The sequence below is a fragment of the Sturnira hondurensis genome, unplaced genomic scaffold (assembly GCF_014824575.4).
Source record: "Sturnira hondurensis isolate 20B ecotype Veracruz unplaced genomic scaffold, ASM1482457v3 Scaffold0024805, whole genome shotgun sequence".
In the NCBI taxonomy this organism is placed as follows: domain Eukaryota; kingdom Metazoa; phylum Chordata; class Mammalia; order Chiroptera; family Phyllostomidae; genus Sturnira; species Sturnira hondurensis.
The window spans coordinates 5,684,557-5,696,111 of NW_028097436.1; the positions used below are offsets into that span (position 1 = coordinate 5,684,557).

At 35.5% G+C, this 11,555-nt stretch overlaps 1 protein-coding gene across 4 annotated transcripts in view; it reads left to right on the forward strand.

The window, feature by feature from the left end:
• Positions 1 to 11,555, forward strand: part of TDRD3 (tudor domain containing 3) — a 184,473-nt gene that overhangs the window by 124,274 nt on the left and 48,644 nt on the right. The window lies entirely within an intron of this gene.

The following is an 11,555-nucleotide window of genomic DNA, read 5'->3' on the forward strand; positions in this document are numbered from 1 at the left end:
TATGTTGTGACATAGGGGCCTCATGACTTGCAAGCGGTCTGAGAGCACAGCACCTGACAGTTGACTTCCCAGGGCAGTGAGGCCGAGTTGTTTAAAGACGTTAGACAAATCACCAGGTGGGGAGGGAAAATACGCTGCATGCTGCACATATAATGTCCTAATTATGAATATAAATTTAGCATTTATTGGGATTTACTAATTACATAGAGAAAACTTTATATAGATGTAGGAATGACTTTAGTGAAAAAATTTAAAGGTCACTATAGAAAGTTGGTTAAAAGTAGTTTATAAATTTGAAATATAATTTTTAAAACATGTTTATAACAAAAAAGGCATTTTAAAGATAAAAACAGAATGGGGTTAATTTATTTTTTGATGAAGTACCATAGAAGTGTAGTTTTTGCCTGTTGCATAGATGTTACTTGATAATTTGGAAAAATTAGAAATACAGATAACAAATAAAAAGAAACAGCCTTTAATCTCATGACCATATTCTGTTTTCATTCCTATTTATGAGATCATATTTATGTGATCTGCTTTTTGTCCTAACAGTATAACATATTTCCATGTAATTATATATTTCTCTTAGCATAATTTTTAAGGTTAAATAGCAATAAATTATAATTCCATTTATTTTAGTGATTTGAAAGTTGTTTTCAAATTTTGCTATAACAACCTTCAAAATAGGTTTTTATATTTATTTATTTATTTATACTTTATTTTAATTGGTGTTCAAGAATAGTTCTCTATCTTTTACTCCCAACCCACCCCCCCAGTTCTCCCCCCTCCCTCCCATTTCCAACCCCCTTAGTTTTTGTCCATGTGTCCTTTATACTTGTTCCTGAAAACTCTTCCACTTTTCCCCTGAAATTCCTTCCCCTCTCCCCTCTAGTCACTGTCAGCCTGTTTTTTAGTTAAATTATTTACCTATAGATGATTTTTTTAGATATGTATGGAAGTTAAATTATCTGCCATACATATTTTTAAGATTTGTTAGTCATGCTATCAGTTATGATATAAATATTTTTCTTTGGTTCTTAGGTATATAGAATATGGCTATAGCTTTTCTCAGAAAACTGGAACACGAGTCTCTTTTTCATTTTTGCCATTTTTTATTTTCCTTCTCCTCAATTAATGGTCCATTCATTTAAACATTTATTGACCTTAAAATAAAATTGGCATTTATTGAGTATCTGCTATTTGCTAGGAATGGTGCTGGGTGCTTTGTATACTATTAATTCATATAATCATCTACAAATGCAAAACATATGTTGTTATTTCCATTTGACAGATAAGTAAATAGATTTGAAGACATAAGACATCTAACCCATAAGAAATAAAGAACTAGGATTTAGACCCTGTCTGTGTGCTTCTCAGCTCTGAACTTTTTCTTACTTTTATATCATGATGCATTTCCAAGCACCTAATAGCTTTCTGGCAGGGAAGAGCCGTCAAGAGTTTATTAAGATACATGAAGTTTTAAAAATCAAGGAGAGATATCAAGCAGACATTTGATGATCAGGTAGAGGTAGAGAAGCCAGGCAAAGACACGGAGAATGCAGCTGCCAAAGAAGTTGGAAGACTATGAGAAATGCTGAGAGGGAAGAATGAGAAGTGTTCTTTAGGGTCACATAACATTGGCAGTGTGCTGGTGAACATTCGACAGCAGGTTCTGGGAGAAGAGCGGGTGGGGCAAGGGAGGAATGCCCTGAGTTTTAGCTTTTGCTGACTTCTGTGGGGTAAATGTTTCAATATGGCTGATTTCTAGCTATCAACTATTTAACATCCAACATGCAGATTTTCTGAAAATCGAATAATCAGTTTTTGTACAATGTTCAAGCTGGCTCCAGAATCCCACTGGTTGGAGACCTTGACAAAAAATAGTTCTGGTGAAGTAGTGGGGTTAGAAGACAATCTGAAGGATATCCAGTTGGTAAATGTTAGACAAACATTTGAAAGACTATTTTGAAGAGAGTGCTAAGAAATAACATATTAATGTAGCTTGAAATAGTTGTGCTATAGGCTTGGGATAACGGGTGATTTCTCTTCCTGCCTATTTATCATATTTTTTAAAGGTTGCATTTTATTTTTATAATACATAAAAAACATTATCATCATATATTAACTATGTGTGATGTACCTGATAGGAATGAGACATACAGTCCGGTTTTACACTTTGTAATGTAAGTCAGGATTCCTACAGAATATATTTATAGAGGAAATAGTTTATATAGAAGAAATAAAATATATAAATTTTGAGCCAAGAGGCAAATTTTTAAAGCCAAAGCACTTTGTGATTATTACAGAATGTACACACTATCTAAAGGTAGTTTACACAAAAATCCCTGATTTGTACAATTGAAAATGTTAGTCAAGAATTTTGAGGTGAAAAACACCTCATGTATACACTGGCTTAAATATAAACATAGGAATATTCCAAAGTGTTATACTTCTGTTATAATGTGAATTTGTGTGTTAATCAGTCAATACTACCATTTTGTAACAAATATCTTTAGTGATTTGTTTTTTGTTTTGCTTTATTTGTTGAAGGATTACTCAGCAGTAATCTTGGCTATTCTATTTGGATCAGTTTATGCAGCAGTAGTAGCCCGTTGTACCATGGTACTATTGTCACTGAGCGAAACAAAACAAGAAAACCAAACCGAACCAAACAAACACACAAATAAAAACATTTGGCTGCCTCTCACCACAAAAGCCAGACTTGTGAGGCAGATGCTGGTGTGAAAGGAAAGACGTTTTATTCAAGTGCTGCATTTATTCACGATCTGGTAGAAGGGCAAATGCCTGTCTCAGAGTCCATCTACTCAGCAAGACCATAGGGTCACCGTGGTTTCAAGAGCCATAAGGTTGTGTACTCCCAGGGTGGAGAGTAAACCAACACGTACAGGTCATCAGTGCATCACTAGGTGGGCAAAAGAGCAAAACAGGCTCCTTCCTGGAAGCCAAGGGCCGCGTGGCACAAGGAGAGAACAGGCCCATGCACTGTGTGAATCCAGATCACGAGTAAGAGCAAATCACTGGGCAGGTCTTTGTTCCTCTTGTATTATGTTAGTTTGAGTGTGGCGTGGATGAGGCATGTTTGCATTCTTCAGGTGGCTCCACTTCCCACCAATCCCAGGCTAACTGACAGGCCTCTTTAGTCAGCACCCCTCCCTGTGTCATTTTGACTTGGTATGGTGCATGTGCCTACCTTCCCTTCGTCCCCCCCTCCCCAATATGGTACTGGAAGATAACCTATGCCGTTATCTTATTAGCGTCCTGCATGCTTGGACCATACCCATTGATATTCTTAGCCTTCCACATACCAGACTAAGGAAGCTCCTCCTGTGAACCTCTTGGTCGATGAGAGACTCCTTGGGCTTCAGACATACTGTCTACCAGTAACACTGAGACCTTTAAAAACTAGTACGCTAGTCCAGAAATGGACATTCCGTTGACTTTTCTTTTTTAAAATCATGTTTATTTTCATTTTTCTGCTCCTTAAAATAAATTGGCTTTAAATTTCACCGTATGTTTTAGCCTCAAATTGTTAGAATACTCACTTTTATTTTGCTATAGTTTTATGTTCAAGAACATAGTTGCAAAGATAATGTGTTTAAGATGATCACGATTATGAGCCCGGAAAATACTAATCAGATTGGAAGAAAAGATCACAGAAATTAAATTTGGCTTTTTGCACCTGACTGATGCTTCCTGTGTGACAGCTTCACTAGTTCTGGAATGTTACCCTTTCAGCTTTTACAGGTTTGATAACATGTCACAGTACTGTGTGTTTAGTTGATATTTCCAGTTTATTTTCTTCAATAAGCAATGTTTGAGCTGAAGCAGAAATAACATGAAGTCTTTATGTCTAAATGGCTTTTGACCCACAAAGTTAGTGCCTTATGTATAAATGCCCAGCTTATCAACAAGAGAGCTGTGTTTGCCTTGCCTACAGATGTCAATGTGCAGTTGAACTTCAGGCATCTGTGGCAGTGAGTAGTATGGGAATCATGGTGAGACTGCACTGTTACATTTGATTCAACAATTCTTGTGTTATTTTATGTCCAGGATATCTAGAAAGATGCAAATAATCTAATTTTATAGGAGTTGTATAAGAAGCGTGTCTCAGAATTATGACCATCAGTGCTTATTTACACATGAGTTGACTGGGAGGAAGGAAAGGAGCGGTCCCACATTCTTTAGGACTTTAGAACGTTAGGATCAAGAGTCAGATGACTCAGGTAAAACAGCAACCAAAAGGAACGTGATGGGCTCTAGAAGGCAACGTCACTATACCCACTATCCTCATCTCCTGTTTGAATTTTCCTTAATTGGAGAAAAAACATTATACCCATAGAGAGGTGACACAACTAATATTTCCTCTTGAAGTTATTAGGAAAACAGAGAGATTAGGATTATAAGAGATTTTGCTACCAAGATGATATGAGTAGACAGTAATTAAAAATAAGCTTTATTTCTAAAATAGATTTTTCTTCATAAAAGCAATGCATATTGAGTCTGGGAAATATTGAGTGGTCATTTAGTCAGTCCACAGTATTAACTTGGAGCTTACTGTGGGCCAGGAACTGTGTTAGAAAGGGGTGTAATCAATAAACAGAACATGGTTCCAGGACCTGAAAGTCTAGCAGGGGAAGGAGATTCGTTCAGGCAGTTCTGTCTGTGCTACTGTTGGGCATGTTACCTGGCACAGAGGAGGGGTGCCTGGCTCAGTCCTTGCAGGAGTGGGGAGGAGCGAAGTCCTGGAAGAAGAGCAGTCTACCCCGAGGCCTTGAGAGAAGCTACAAGGAAGACACCTGGGACACGTGCAGGCATGGATACACATGTGATCGTAAGACATTGAAAATGCTCAGTACAAGACTTATCTCTCACCAGGAAGCATGGCTGTGTTTTGGAGTGACTGTTAACTGGTAGAAAAAAGGTGAAACTACTAGAAAAGCCATCTGAAGAGGTCATTACAGAAGTTTTTAGAGATGGAAGAAAAAGCAAAATTAACGCAATGGCATATTTTAGGTATGAGATATGTGATATAATCATAACCCCAAAATTTGTTTATATAGAAAAAAAAGGAAAATCAGATAAGTTGTGTAGATGTATTCTCACTTAATGGATCAATTTGTACAAGTAATACTTTTTTTAGCCCTGGCAAAAAAATTTTTAGTGCTAATCCCAACCTAGGAGTGCCATGAGGTAATACTGAAAATAACTCCTGGTTAGTAATGATTTAATGTTAGCCGCATAATGGTAGCTTTATTCAGGAGGGATAGCAGGGAAGTTATCGTGAGGCCTGCAGCCTGCCTGCTTCATCCCAGCTAGTCGTGTGACCTTGGTCGAGCTTGTTCCGCTTCCTCACTGGGAAATGGGACTGTTACCGTTGTGCCCTGAGATAAGCTCATTTGGTCTTCCAACATATGAGGAGTTTTATGTACTCGCTGAAGTAAACTTTTTTTTTGGCAATTGTAAGGACCAGCTTGGACTTTTCATGCCTTTTCACACCTGGAAAAGGACTTCTTTATAGTTGCATTGGTTTTTTTTTTCATATTTATTTTTTTTTTAGAGAGAGGGGAAGGGAAGGAGAAAGAGTGGAAGAGAAACATCAATGTGTGGTTGCTTCTCATGTGTCCCCATGCCTGCAACCCAGGCATGTGCCCTGACTGGGAATCAAACCAGCGACCCTTTGCTTCACAGGCCTGTGCTCAATCCACTGAGCTACACCAGTCAGGGCTATAGTTGCATTGTTGATGTGTGTTGCCATTTCTCAGAGTTCTCATGGTTTGTACATTTATAGCAGTGATGATCTTATGCCCCTATTTTTATACCCCTATTTCTCTCTCTCTCTGTTTTATTAAGGGGATTTTGGGCACTAAAAGGGTAATTCTACAAACACTGAATGTCATAAATACTCCGTGAGATTAGCCTTAAATTTAGTATGTGTCATAGTTATGAAAGAATTTAATAAGAACAGGAAAACTTTATATCTTTGAGTAACAAATCAAAGAAAAAAATGCTGTGTCTGACTATAACTACTATTTATTCTTGTGTCTGTTTTTTTTTCCCCGGGGTTTTGTGTCTTTAATTAATTAATTTGTTTATAATGAACATCAGTTTTGGAATATTGGTATGTACAACCTTATTCTCTTTGAAATAAAAAAATTACTGGTCATTGTATTTTTATTTAGATTTATTCCTGCGTAGGTTTTGTGAGGGGACCATATTCCCTCCTGTGGGAAGTGTCTAGCCCGGGACTTCTGTGCTGCTGTTCTGTCTCGGATTGCCCTTCCCTGCTGTCGTTGCACTTACTAGTCTTTAGGAGTCAACTGAAGCACCACTTTTTCAGAGAACTGAAGTAGTTTGCCTCCCACTACTCCCAGTTTTATCACAATGGTCTGTAGATTATCTCTTTAGGCTTTTTCACAGTTCTAAGCTATGTCATTTGTTTACTTACTTTTTTCCTGCCACTTTCCATTGTACCTAAGGTCCCATAGGGTGGAGAGGCTATGGTTCTTCCCTTTTTCCTGTGTGGTGACTACGGCAGGGTTGCCTCCTGTCCTTTACAGGTGTGCAGTAACTGTCATATAGAGCAAGTGAATGAAGAAGTGAGGTGAATAAGGTCACAGCTGTTCGGTGGTAGGGCTGGGATGTAAGATGGATCCATGAGAAAAGCAATTTCACTAATATTTTCAAATTGAATCTTCACCATAATCCTCTGATAAGTATCATTATCCACACATTACTGATGAAGGAACTGGGCTCTTTCTGACTTTGTCAGAGCTGATCACTGGGAAGAGGAAGAATGAATCTATTTGGTTGTGAGCTTAGTGTTTGTGTTGTGTAATCTTTTTCTATGATCATTTGAATTCAGTGTACTACTGACCTTCAATGTGCAAAGCACAATGTGCTTTGATGCCCACCTTTCTTACAGAAAGCAAAATAGAAGACTGGATTTTCTATTTCAGTTTGCACCTTTAGCTGAGGTCATGTGACAGTGTTAAACAGGGAGTTTTCAGCTTGGAGGCTTGTTTCGTTCCCATTGTTTTTAGTAATTGTGTCTTTCAGCAAATATTTACTGAATGCCGTCCATTTGCCTAATTCTGTTTTATTAGGCACTGAAGAAAGCAATGCAGAGTAAGACTTAGACCAACGCTACTCTCAAGTTGGTTAATATGTACTAATATTTAAAGTATCCTCCTTTAAAAGACATGCCATATTGAAATGAATGAGATTACCTCTATGCATTGACTTGGAAACATGCCCATAGTGTACAGTTAATTTAAAAAATTAAATTAACTGCAGCCTGTGCAATGTGCATGAGTTCATTTTTTATAAATAAATAAGTAAGTGAATAGGCAAGCAGAGTTGTATGTATGAACTATATAAAAAGAAAGAATAACCTCTGGGTCTGGCTAGGTAGGTCAGTTGGTTCCAGTATCCAAGGTTGCGAGTTTGATCCCTGGTCAGGACACATAAGCAACCAGTGAATGGATAAACAAGTGGGACAAGAAATCAGTGTCTCTCTCTCTCTGTCTCTTTCTTTCTCTCCCCCTTCCTCTCTCTCTCTTGAAAAGTTAAAAAGAAAAAATAACCTCTGAAATTGCAAACAGTGGTTCTCCCTAGAGGTAGGTAGTATTAAACAGTGAGAAGATAGAACTTTCACTTCATATAAGATTGTAAGTAATTTTTACTTTTTAAAACATTTCTTAGCATTTTTAATATAGAAAAACTTCAAGGGTATATAGAAGAAATTTTGTTTATGATGTGTTTTAAGTGATAAATCATATTAGGATATGATTTTGATTTTCTAATATATCTAAATTTTCTTTATAATATGAATTTGATAATTGGACAACAAACAACTTTTCACTAAAGAAGTCTTTCTGCCCTATTTTTAACAAGAAAAGACCAAAACCAACCAAACAAAAAAATTAAAGCAAGGTAAGGGTTCTAAATAAAGGTGGGGTTGGTGGTGGTGAAGATGTGTAAATAGGAAAGCATCTTGTCCAAGTATGTTTTTTCTTGATACAGTTAATTATGTTTATTTGCATAATTACAAATGCAAATATGTATAATAACAAGGAGAGCTAACATTTATTGAATCCTTTTAAAGCCAGTTATTGTTCTCAGTACTTACTTAATCCTCTGACATAGGTGCTAATATTGTCCCTATCTTAAAGAGGAGGCTCACAAAATTTAAGTAACTTGTCTAAGATTGCAGAACTACTAAGTGGCGGAGCTGTGATGTAACTCTGCAAGTCTCTCTCCAAAGGCTGTATGTACCCTACATGCTATACTATCTCGAAGTGCCAGTTTCTGGGTTTTTTTATACATTCTTTTTTTAAAGATATCTTTAGAGGGGAAGGGAAGGAGAGAAGGACAGAAATATCAATGTATGGTTGCCTCTTGTGAGTCCCCTGCTGGGAACTGGCCTGCAACCCAGGCATGTGCTCTGACTGGGAATCGAACCTCGATTGTGTGGTTCACAGGCCCACACTCATTCCACTGAGCTACACCAGCCTGGGCTCAAAGTGCCAGTTGTTGAGGTTCTAAATAGCAGTCAGAGTTTTAACAGGGGTTTTAGTTTTTCTGCTTTAATATAAAGATTATTAATTTTATGTCAGTATTCTGGCAATCCTAGTATACAACTTAATTTTTTTTCAGCCTATCAGGGATTGTTAAAGAGCTTTTGTGATTTCTGCATATCCCTAGAAATGAGCAGATGTAGGTGATAAACTTGTAGCTAAAATGCTGTTGGTTGTGTTTTATTTTCTTTCTCTGGGCAGGCAGTTTGGCATTGTGGAAAAATTGTGGGCTTTAACTTCAGTTGGATTTGAGGTTAAATTTGGGCTTCAACATTTTCTAGCTCCTAGCTTTGCATTGTTTCTTCACTTGCATAATAAGGATAATATTATGGCCCATTTGGATGGCTGTGAGAATTACATGAAATAATGCAGGCAAAAGACCTGTGAAATGGAGTCAGGCACATAGTAAAATATTAGTAAATTTTAAGGTACTTCTTCAAGTAGTTCTCCCAAAATAAAATGAAGAAACAAAATGTACCTTTTTATACTATGAAATGCAGGCACAAATGTGACTGGAGAATAAATATTCTCAATAAATTCATTCTTCATTCTTACATTTCAAATCATGGTGATGTAAAAACTATTGTCATCCCTTATCTTTTAAACATTGTAAAAATCCTGACTTGGTGTAACTTGTAATCACAAGTGAAATTAAATCCATATACCATTCTTTGATCAGTTTTTTTGATATGAGACTTTTTCACTTTGATCTTTTAGATGTTTTCAGTTTTAGTTACTTTGTGATGAATTTTTTATCGCTTTGCTTATCTTCCCTTTTTTCTCCTATGTACTATTAAATGTTACCAATTTCTGTTTATATTTTTGTATGTCTTTGAGTAATTAATGAAATAAATTTAATGTAAATTCTTGTGTCCACTTTTTTTCTGGGATTTGGTGTCTTCATTTTTATTTATTATAAAAACATCAATTTTGGGATATTGGTATGTACAACCTTTTCTCTTTGAAATAAATAATTACCACTGATTATATTTTTAGTTAAAATTATCCCTGAAAAGGTCATTTTTTAAAAGTTGATGCATTTTATTCATTGTTTACAGAAAAATAACTCAATACTTTTTTTATTAGAGTGATTGTATATCTGACCTGTGGTGCTGATTGGCATTTTGGGTGATTTGGAGTCATCATACCTCTTCAAGAAGGGTGGCAGAGAGCAAGGAGATTTTGACTGAACACTGAGAAGCTTTCTATTTGACTTGAGGGTTTATTTCTTAATTTACCTTTCCATAGTTTATTAATTGAGCACTTTCTGTTATTTTTAAATAGACTATTTCAGTTTTAAAATATTTACTTTATATCTGACTTCATTACTTAACTAAGACAAAATGTACTGGGTTTAAGGAAATTTGAGGATGATAAAACATTTAAGGACATTCTTTTCTTGGCTTATTATTATTTTATTTTGAAATGAAATGGGTATATATGAAAACTGTTCTTTTAAAAGCACAACTTTATCCTCTTCATCACTGAGTTTAATTTTTTTATTCTTATTTAAAAATTATTTTTTATGGATTCTTCTCTCACTATATTATGTTAGCACATTATTGGAAATGAAGTATGCTCATAATTAGTAAAATCACTTTTTTATTATGTAATCTAATGAATGCCATCAGTTAAGTAAATCAGGAAATCTTTACTTTTTTGTTATTTTAGAAGAACTGAAGTCAAAATCTCTCATGGCTAGTTGAAGCCGTCATGCTCTGTACATGGTTATCTAGAACCCAATCTACAGTTCAGGATACTTACTCTTGCAATGACCTAATATATCTGTACTTTCTGACCATCATAGGTATCAGTGGCCCTAACTGGAGTGATAAGACAAATTGATCCCTAAATACAACCACCTTAAAATGCTTATATTTCAAATATCTATTCAAGCCTACTGATGACAAGTAAAATATCTTAATATTTGACTTACTTTAGAAGCTGAAAAATTTCTTTAATTCACTACATAAGGGACCTTACTTTTTGTTTGTTACATAAAGCCCTATAACATCTGTATCTCAAGACTATAGTGGAGAATATTTGATATTTGCAAGTGTGGGGTACCAAACACACTACAGATAGAAAGAGGTGACTGCTCTTTTTATTCTCTAATAATGATTGACAAATGCCAATATATGCTTTCTGCTGAAAGTGCTCATTTGTATACTGCTTATATTCACTACTGTTCTTGCTTCCCTGAATGTTGACTCCTGGGTCAAAAAAGAAAAATGCCAGCAGAAACTAAAAGTGACTATTTTTATTCTCTTTAAGGAAAACTTAACATTGAGTTCAATTGTTAAAACTAAGATATTTGTGTTGTATTTATAAAAGCAAATCTTGGGAAAAAGTAATTTTTAGAAAATGTCTCTGTAAATGGTCTTGGCTAGTACTTGATATCTTGTATATTGAAAAGTCTTAATTCTTTGTCACAAAATGGGTGAATTGGTTGGACATAGAATTATATTTAGAAAAGTTTTCCTTTATTTTCAAATAAAGGAAAGATATTTAAAACCAGTTAGATAGGCTTCCAACTTCCAGTGGTTCTGTTGAGAAGTTTTGTTTTGATTTGTTTTTTTGTTTCTCTATTTGTTTTCCTATTTTGAGTCTTGATATTTTGTCCATGTTTTTGTTTTGTCACTGAGGAACTTTTAAAGGTCTTCTTTTTCTCCCTGTCAATTTGAACATTTTAGGTGATACCTTTCTGACTCCAGTGGGTGTTTGGAAATATATGGAAATAATAGGAATTCTGGGACAGTGTGCTTTGGCAATTAGTGCCTGGAGGTCAAAGATGTTAATTTTCTTGCAATGCAAGAAACAGTCTCACCTAAAATCTCAATAGTGCCTTTGTTGAGAAATATTGTGATCCTTTGGAAATATAAGAATAATTCTGACCTGATACTTGGTCATAAGAGACCAATATTGATTGATTATGAGACATATTGATTATGGGGCATG